Source organism: Myotis lucifugus, unplaced genomic scaffold (genome assembly GCF_000147115.1).
Source record: "Myotis lucifugus unplaced genomic scaffold, Myoluc2.0 scaffold_415, whole genome shotgun sequence".
NCBI classification, from domain to species: Eukaryota; Metazoa; Chordata; class Mammalia; order Chiroptera; family Vespertilionidae; genus Myotis; species Myotis lucifugus.
Genome location: NW_005871463.1, coordinates 888431 through 896837, shown reverse-complemented (window position 1 = coordinate 896837; position 8407 = coordinate 888431). Strand labels below are relative to the sequence as shown.

General features: G+C 52.6%; 1 long non-coding RNA gene across 1 annotated transcript; it reads right to left on the bottom strand.

The window, feature by feature from the left end:
* Positions 1-1244: 1244 nt before the first annotated feature.
* LOC111823183 lies at positions 1245-8105 on the bottom strand. The gene is made up of 4 exons (XR_002826185.1): positions 7753-8105; positions 7216-7367; positions 6373-6635; positions 1245-2712 (listed from the first exon to the last, which is right to left on the bottom strand). It is a non-coding gene; the product is annotated as an uncharacterized LOC111823183 (long non-coding RNA).
* Between the last annotated feature and the right edge of the window lie 302 nt (positions 8106-8407).

The window sequence follows — 8407 nt, the reverse complement described above, 5'->3', positions numbered from 1 at the left end:
AAAATTTTCTAAAATCATAAATAGAACAGAAAGATTGTAGGTTACACTTAGAAGCAAAACTTTGGAAGACTAGCCATTAAGAACTAGATTTTAACTTTAACAAACTGAAAACCAATTTTTTTTTCATCCAAAGAAACTTCTGAATAATCTTTGCATTACACAAAAACCCAGGGGTAGGGATGGGGTGTGGTGACAAAAAAAAAAACCCCTGCCCAAACATGTCACTCACCTGAAATTCATCAAGTCAATCTCTCTGAATCTGTTTCCTCATCATAAGAAAGGAATGTTTTCCAGAATAAGTAATACATTTATTATTAACTAGAGGCCCGGTGCATGAAATGTGTGCAGGGGTGGGGGGAGTCCCTCAGCCTGGCCTGTGCCCTTGGGGGATGTCCGACTGCTGGTTTGCAGGAGGCGACTGGAGGCAACCAGCGGGGCACTCACTGGCTGGCCCCGCTGCCCAATCACCTTCGCCAGTTACCTCCCTGTGTCGAGTGTCTGCCCCCTGATGGTCAGTGCACGTCATAGCGACTGGTCATTCCCCCGTTCAGTCAATTTGCATATTAGGGTTTTATTATATAGGATGATTTAATAATATTAATAAAATTTAATATTGATAAACAGCACATCAGTTAGCAAGAGCACTAGGAGAAGCATACAGTGGTGGACAAATATAAGAGATTAGCAGCATGATAGCACTCCGTAGTAACTGCAGCCTTTCCCAGACCCTGAGCTGGCCAATGACAGACATACAAAAGATGACATATTCTCAGAGACTAAGCATGACTCAGCAGAGCCAGATCACGGAATTTTCCCAGAGGTTTCAGCCAGGGATGGATGTCATCAGGAGAGGAGCTGCTACACATGGAGACTGGCCCCATTTCACACACAGCTGATGGAAATGTACTTAAGAGCAGCTTTGAATTCCCTACTCCCTACCCCCTTCTCTGGCCTGTAAGAAAGATAAGGAGTAAGGGACAACAGCAATGACAGGATGCTGGGATGACCTGGGTTATACCTTCTCGCATAATATTTAAAAAAATAAGCTCTACCATCCAAAAAAAGCCCACCCTGGCCCCCATGGCTTAGTGGTTAGAGTGTCAGCCTGTGCACCCGAGGGTCCGCAGGTTTGATCCCCAGTCAAGAACATGAACCTGGGTTGCAAGTTCAATCCCCACTCCCTGTCAGGGTAAGTGTGCAAGAAGCAACCAATCAAAGTTTCTTTCACATCGATGTTTCTCTCTCTTTTCTCTCTCCCTGCCCTCTCCCTTCCACTCTCTGAGAATCAATGGAAAAAATATCCTCACTCCTTAGGTAAGGATTAAAAAACAAAAAGCCCACATTCAGAATCACCAAGGAGATATAGCAAAGGAGGAGGGCAGAGCAGAACCTTCCACCAGAGGGTCTTAGTGTGGTAACTAAGCAAAACTCCAAGACTCAGCAGGGACTTAGAGACTGAAGACCAAACAAACTTTAACAAGTTAGATGACCTGGGAGAAGGCAGCCCTTCTCGCCACCAATTTTCCCTTCCTACTGATGGATTTGGTGGAAGACACACAAGGGGGTAAGGATCCGAATACTGAATTCTGCTAATCAGCCTTCTCCGGATCCGGATCCCTGTTTCTCAGCTCCATAAGATCGGTGGTTAGAGACCTTCACCCAACTCCCCACCTCTCCTCGCAGGGATGGAAGGAAGAGCAATAACATTCAACTCTATCAATGGAGACCAGGAGGATGAGATAAGCAGAGAGAATAGGGCAAACTCAATTGAGGCTGCTGCTGGCCCAAGAGGGAGCTGCGGGGACATCTCAGAAAGGAGAACAACTCCTGGGTCAGGAAGTGTCTCCTGAGGAAAACAGCTACTCTGGGTAGAAACCCAAGAAAAAGTCCCCAAAGAAATCTTCACCCTGAGCCCTGAACTCGACTCTGGGGAGAGCTGTCCTTGAGCAACAAAGTCCCCAGGGCAGCGGGCAGCAGGGTGGAGGTGGGGCGATGCTAGTCGGAGAGCTGGCTGGAATGTTCCCTGGGGCCAGCACAGGAGACAGAACTGGATCGTCAGGTGGACCCCGGCCAGAGGGCCCTGGTTTGCAGCAGAGGAGATGCACCCGGCTCCGTGCATCGGGGGAAGCTGTGTGAGGAGAAACCTGGAAAGCAGGCGGTCACACGGGCGATGCTGCCTGAGCACTCCGCGAGAGAAAGAAGGGACAAGTCCACCTCTCCCCCGTCACTGTGACGGCAGACTGAGGTCAGTGTGAACGCGTGCCCAGTGTTTTCACAGCCAGCTGACAGAGTCCCTCACCACCAGCACCTGCTTTCCATGCTGACTCAAGGGGTCTGCGCAGACTGCCCGGCCCTAAGATGCTTCCTCGGGTCCTGAGGAGCCTCGCCACCCTCCCCATGACCCGCGTCCCAAGTCACGCCCTTCTAGAGGTCGGGCTTCCTGCTGAAGCTGACCAGTTGCCAACTGGGGCCAGCGAGGGACCCAGATGTCATTTTCCAGTAAAAACCAAGAAAGACTGGGAACAGACAAGGACTGCTTATATTTTCCAAAAATCAGAGCTTGGCCATTATTATGTATCGCACTTGATAGCTGACGTGCCCGGACTGCTAACCTGGATAGCTGCTCCTGAAGGAGACCCACCCACCCCACGACCTGGATTCAGGCACAGGACTTACCCTCGGGTCTTGTCAGCTCAAAGAGGCAGGCGCAATCTAAAGTAAAAGAAAGAGAAGTGTTACCCTCATTTCTGCAGCACTTCCAAGAGCACGTAGGAGTAGCAAGAACAGAGATTCAGAACCCAGAGGACTGTTACTTTGCTTCCATCAAGGAGAGTGGATGTGTGTGGGGGGGGGGAGGGGGGGCACCAGGAAAGCACCCCAGCTCTGCTATCCAACGCCTGGGCTCCACCATTGCTGCTCTGCCACCCACTCCCGTAACCACTCAAAGCCTGTTTCCTCATCTGTGAAATGGGAATAGTCACAACACTCATCTCACAGGATTCCTGGTCACACAAGCGCAGCCCTGGCACCAAGCCTGCTGGGGAACACAGACCTTAGCCAATGTGCTTAGTAAGAAGCATTTAAGTAAAACCCTTTTCTGGCACTCACTGCACAAGAACAAGAAGTTCTAGAAACTTTGTTTTATCTGAAGTACTTTTTCTTCCTGTCCAATTCCATTCTGCCCCAGGCCTACTTTCTCTGCAGAGCTGTCTCCAGTCCTTCAGAGCTGAGCGCTCCTCCAGATTAGACTCTCCGAGCCCACTTCCTATCTCCCTATGCACTTGACATTAATTTTTGTTTTATGTGACCGAGAGCTGATAGGCCTCCCATTTTTCCCGACTATTTCCTCAGCCCACATTGGTGGGATGTGACCACTTTGGGGAGTTCACAGGCCACACCTGTCACTCAGCTCTAGTCACTGGTAAATCAAGAACAAAATGGAGCCCTAACCGGTTTGGCTCAGTGGATAGAGTGTCAGCCTGCGGACTCAAGGGTCCCAGGTTCAATTCCGGTCAAGGGCATGTACCTTGATTGCAGGCATATACCCAGTAGGGGGTGTGCAGGGGGCAGCTGATCGATGTTTCTCTCTCATCAATGTTTCTAACTCTCTATCCCTCTCCCTTCCTCTCTGTAAAAAAATAAAAATAAAAATAAATCAATAAAATATATTTAAAAAAAAAAAAAAAGAACAAAATGGAGACACAGACCAGCAAATCATCAAAGGAACTGAATCCATGATGCCCTGATAGATTACATCAAGGCTGAAAATGAAAGTCTGGGGTACTCGATTCAATAAAATATTTATTGGGCTTATACCTTCCATAGGCACCATGTCAGAGGACACAGGCTCTGCTCCCAAAATGCCAAAGAGTAGGTAGAGAGGGACCCATGTAGGGACTCCGCCTGATGGCCTGGGAGGGACCCCAGCCACACAGTCTCCTAGCTGTGTAGATTCTGAGGGATTTAGTCTACCCATAGCTCCTCACCTTTAAATGAGGAGCTAACAGTACCTCTGTTATAGGGTTGTTGTGTCAATCCAAAAAGACATGTAAGGGGCTTAGCAAGATCCCTGCCACCACATAATAAAAGGTTGGCTTTTGTGAATAATAAATCATTACATATCATTATTATTAAAAGAGAGGAGCCATGTCCAACAGAATAGATTTGGCAAGGCTTAATGCAGGAAAGCCTGCAGAATAATTCTGATAGGATAAGGTAAGGGGAAAAGTCCTGCAGAGAACAAGAGCAGAGGAGGGACAAACACTAAGAAGCAAGTTTGGGGGCCTCACATGAGGACTGAGGCAGACAGAAGAGGATACCTGTTAGGTCAAAGGTAAGAAAAAGCCCAATAGGTGGGATCATATCTTCTCACTCAATAGGTAAGAGGAAAGGGCTTTGTGTCATTTCCCACCTCCCACCATCAGGCCCTCCTCCTTTCGAAGTTCAGCAAAGAATTCACGGCTGAGACTAGAGGCAGCTAAGACAAAGAGGTGAAGGGAAGGTCAGTCAGGCCCAGGTGAGGTATCGGAGGGAGCAGGCGCAATGCCCCACAGCTGAAAGGATGTCTACGGATGACAAACAGCATGCTTTCTGGGTATAGGGAGCAGGGGGCTGTTCAGAAGAGAGGAAGATGCTACTGGGAGGCAGCCAGAGGACCCACACTAATCCTCAAGGGAAACGTTTACCTGGGGACGGCGCCCAGCTCATGTGGAAGAGCGCTACACAGATCGGGACAGGCTGGATCTATCTAGCACAGGACCCGGGACTAGGCTCCTGGAAGTGAGACCAGAGAAAGCAAGGAGGAGGACAAAAGGGCAAGTGGCCTGTACTGGCACGTCCAAGGCAGGGGGACCCACCCAGGCTACAGCTACCAGGACCAGCCTCCCTGAGGGGTAGGTGATCCTCAAGGTGAGACCCGGCACAGACAGGGTCAATGAAGCTGGAGCCGGCTCCAGGAGAGAGAGATAAGGCACAGAGGGGACTTAGCGGTAAACTGTGAAACTCTGAATGACAGCCTAATTCAACAAATCAATATTGAACAACCTCGGTGAGCAAAGCTCCTTCCTCAGGGCAGGGCAGCCACTAAGAAGCACAGGGTGCCTGCTCACAAGTGGTTTCCTAGAAAGAACACAGACAGATACAACCTGTTGCTCCGGCCTCCTGCTGGGCCCTCAGAGCCCAACCAAGAGCCCTGGCGCCTTTGGACCCAGCCTCACGTCTGCCTTACCAGCACCTTCGCAAGTGCCCTCACCTGTCTCACCTCCTGTAGAGGCCTCACACCCAACTGAGAAGTGCTCCTTCTCCCCCGTTCCCCGTCCACCTTCCTCAGCCTTCCTCTTGCACAGTGGTTCTCAACCTTGGCTGCACATTAGAATCACCTGGGAATCTTTTTAAAATCCTGATTTCTGGGCCTCATCCTCCGGAAATTCTGTTTCTTTGTTACTAATGTTGTGGCCCCACCCCATAACAAAGAAACAGAATTTCCGGAGGATGTGGCCCAGAAATCAGCATTTTAAAAAGATTCCCAGGTGATTCTAATGTGCAGCCAAGGTTGAGAACCACTGCTCTTGCAGGTTCTAGTCGCTTAAAACTCACCTCTCCCCCATAATAAAAACTTGGCTCCTCACATCCAATCACCGCTTCTTCACTGCCGGCTGCAGTGGAATCAAAGGAAGCTCACGACTCACCCCATCCACAGAGCTTTCCCCAGTCCATCCCTGTCCAGCCCCCAGCCAGTCCACTTCTCCCCTCGCTGGCCTCAGTATGCGGTTTGGCCTGATTTGTGGGCCTCTACTCAACTTCCTCTTCCACGCCCTCCCAGGGGCCATACCTCACCCGCATGGGCTCTGTACAAACACACCGACTTGCTGCTAAAAGTTCCATTTCTTTTTCTCTCCCTCAATCAGTTTGTCAGCATTTCTAGGACAAGGATCTGTTTCATCTCTCACGTCTTCTCTCGGCGCCCAGTCTAGAGATCGGAACACGGTAGGTGTGCGAAAGAAGGCGAGTCAGAACTCAAGAGTTAAGATGGAGAGCAAGCAGACAGAACCGCTGTATCTCGGGGTTCGCAGAAATGCTGAGCACATGCACTCCCAGCATGAGGACTGGCGTCACAGGCAGGGGAAGGGTGACGCGGGGAAGCCAGGGCTGATGGCAGCCGCGGGTAAGGGAGCCACAGAAAAGGCAAAGCCTTCCGAGTAGACTCGGTAGCTCCGGTTATGATCTGCCTACTACAGTCCGGACACCTCCTTGAGACTCGGTTTTCCCAGCTGCAGAATGGGCATCAGACACCCCGGCACACTTTCTCACAGAATGAACAGGCCACCAGGCGTTTAAGTTCAAAGCTGCCAGGGCCCTAGGACCCGGCCTCACCCCAGCGTTAGTGAGATGAGAAACGAGCTCCCCCGAGATGAAACGACTCAAGGTGCACAGAGCAGGTCATTCCGGGAGGGACCTTCGTGGCAGGTCCGGAAAGCCAGGCTTCTGCGTCCAAAACTCCTCGCCGCCCCCCGGCGAGTGCACTCGGTAAACTGCTGAAAGCGGCGAAAGTAGCAGCTGAGCCCAGCCCCATCTCCTAACCGAGCAGCCGCGGGCGAATCCCTGCTGCTGGGCTCCTCGAGCTTCTTCACCTGAAACTAAATGGGACCGAGAATACTCCACCGGGTAACGAGGAGGCGGACCCTACGCGAGACTCCAGCGAGACCCCTCAGAACCGAGCAACTGCCAGCATGATGCGGAGACCTGGGCTCCCCATGCAGACAGACTCGGGTTCGAACCCTCCCTCAAGGACCTAGCACGAGGCATTTTCGTGCTCCGGGCGTCAGTTTCTCCATCTGCAAAATGGGCCCGAAAGCCAGAATAAGGCCGCCGCCGGTCGCCAGGGGCGCGGGATGGACAAGGCCCGGCTGTGCCCGCAAGGGAGAGATGCTCACGGAGCGACGGGCCGGGGTCAACGGGGTCCCGGAACGAGGGAGCGAGGGTGTGAGAGAGGATGGACCCACACGACCGTCCCCCACAGGAGGGGGAGGGGAGGGGCGGCGCAACTGGCCTCGCGCACCGCCCGCAGCTGTCTCCTCCAGCCGTCACTCGCGAAGCCCGCGCCGCCTTGGCGCGCACGACCCTTATATAAGCGTCCCCTGCGGCGGCGCCGCAGCACGCCCACCCGCTCCCACCCGCCGCGGGAAGCGGAAGGTGCGCAGCGCGGCGGACACTTACCGCTTCGCCGCCGCCGCCGCAAGTCGTCGCCGCCGCCGCTACAGACGCTAGCTCCAGTGACAGGGAGCAGCTGCGGTCTCCGCGCAACCGAACTTGCTGCGGTCCACGCCCCGCCTTGGGACTTCCTATTGGCTCAAGCAGCCCAACCCCTCCTGTTATTGGACAATGGTCTCCGTCACTCACCACTCCCCCGTTCAGAACTCCTCCTTACGCCCGCCTGCCCGTCACATTTAAGCCTTGGCGCCCCACGTCAGCCCCGCCCCTCGCGTCCCCGGCGGTCCCTGGATTGGTGGAGAGGCTGGAAGAGCCCGTCCCTGGCACACCGCCGCCCACTCCCTCATCTACAGAGCCCCACGTGGGCCTCTCGTCCCGGCCGCGGCCCGCCATAGGCGGAAGTGGCCGGTCTCGGACACCTGTGATTGGTTGTCCGCGGGGGTGGGGATGTGCGATTCATTCACCCGGGTAGCACGTGTCTCCCAAAGCCGCTAGCATAACAGATCACACCGGAGCTCAAGGATCCGGGCTGGATGCACATACCTGCCAGCGGACGGAGAAGAGGTCGGAGGAACGGGTTTGCGAAGGGCAGGAGTAAGGAGATGGTGCACGGGTTTACGGGGCTGTGTCCTTTAGCAACTGTAGGGGTGGGGATGGTAGGCAGAAGACCGTCTCTGTGTGACCTTGGACCAGCAACCTCACCTCTCTGAGCCAGTTTCCTACTCTGCAAGTTGAGGCCGCTCAGGACCTAGAGGGCCCCAGAAGGCTTGGTTGAACGGAAAGCTTCATAAGTCATAAGCTGGGCTCTGTGCCAACCAGGAGATAGGGGAGTGGCCAAAACAAAATATATGCCTTCTAATGAGATAGCACAAACGGTAAACAAATAAAATATACCGTACTTCAGATGGTAATCAGGGCGTGGAGAAAAAAAACCGACCCGCTTCCAGACAGTTGGGAGGATTAAACACTATGAGAACATCTTGTTAACTAAAAATTGCTAATTGAGCACGGAGAGATAATACACCTCCGTTCTTTTCTTTCTTCTTTTTTCTTTTTCTTTTCTCTATGTTGTGTCTGCTGTGTTTGTCTCTCCAATTTCCTAGACTTCCCTTCCATCTATCTGGCTGAACTCTAACCTGGGACAATCCCACATAGCCGTTTTAGTAGCGGAAAATGAATTAAAAGCCCAATTCCCCAG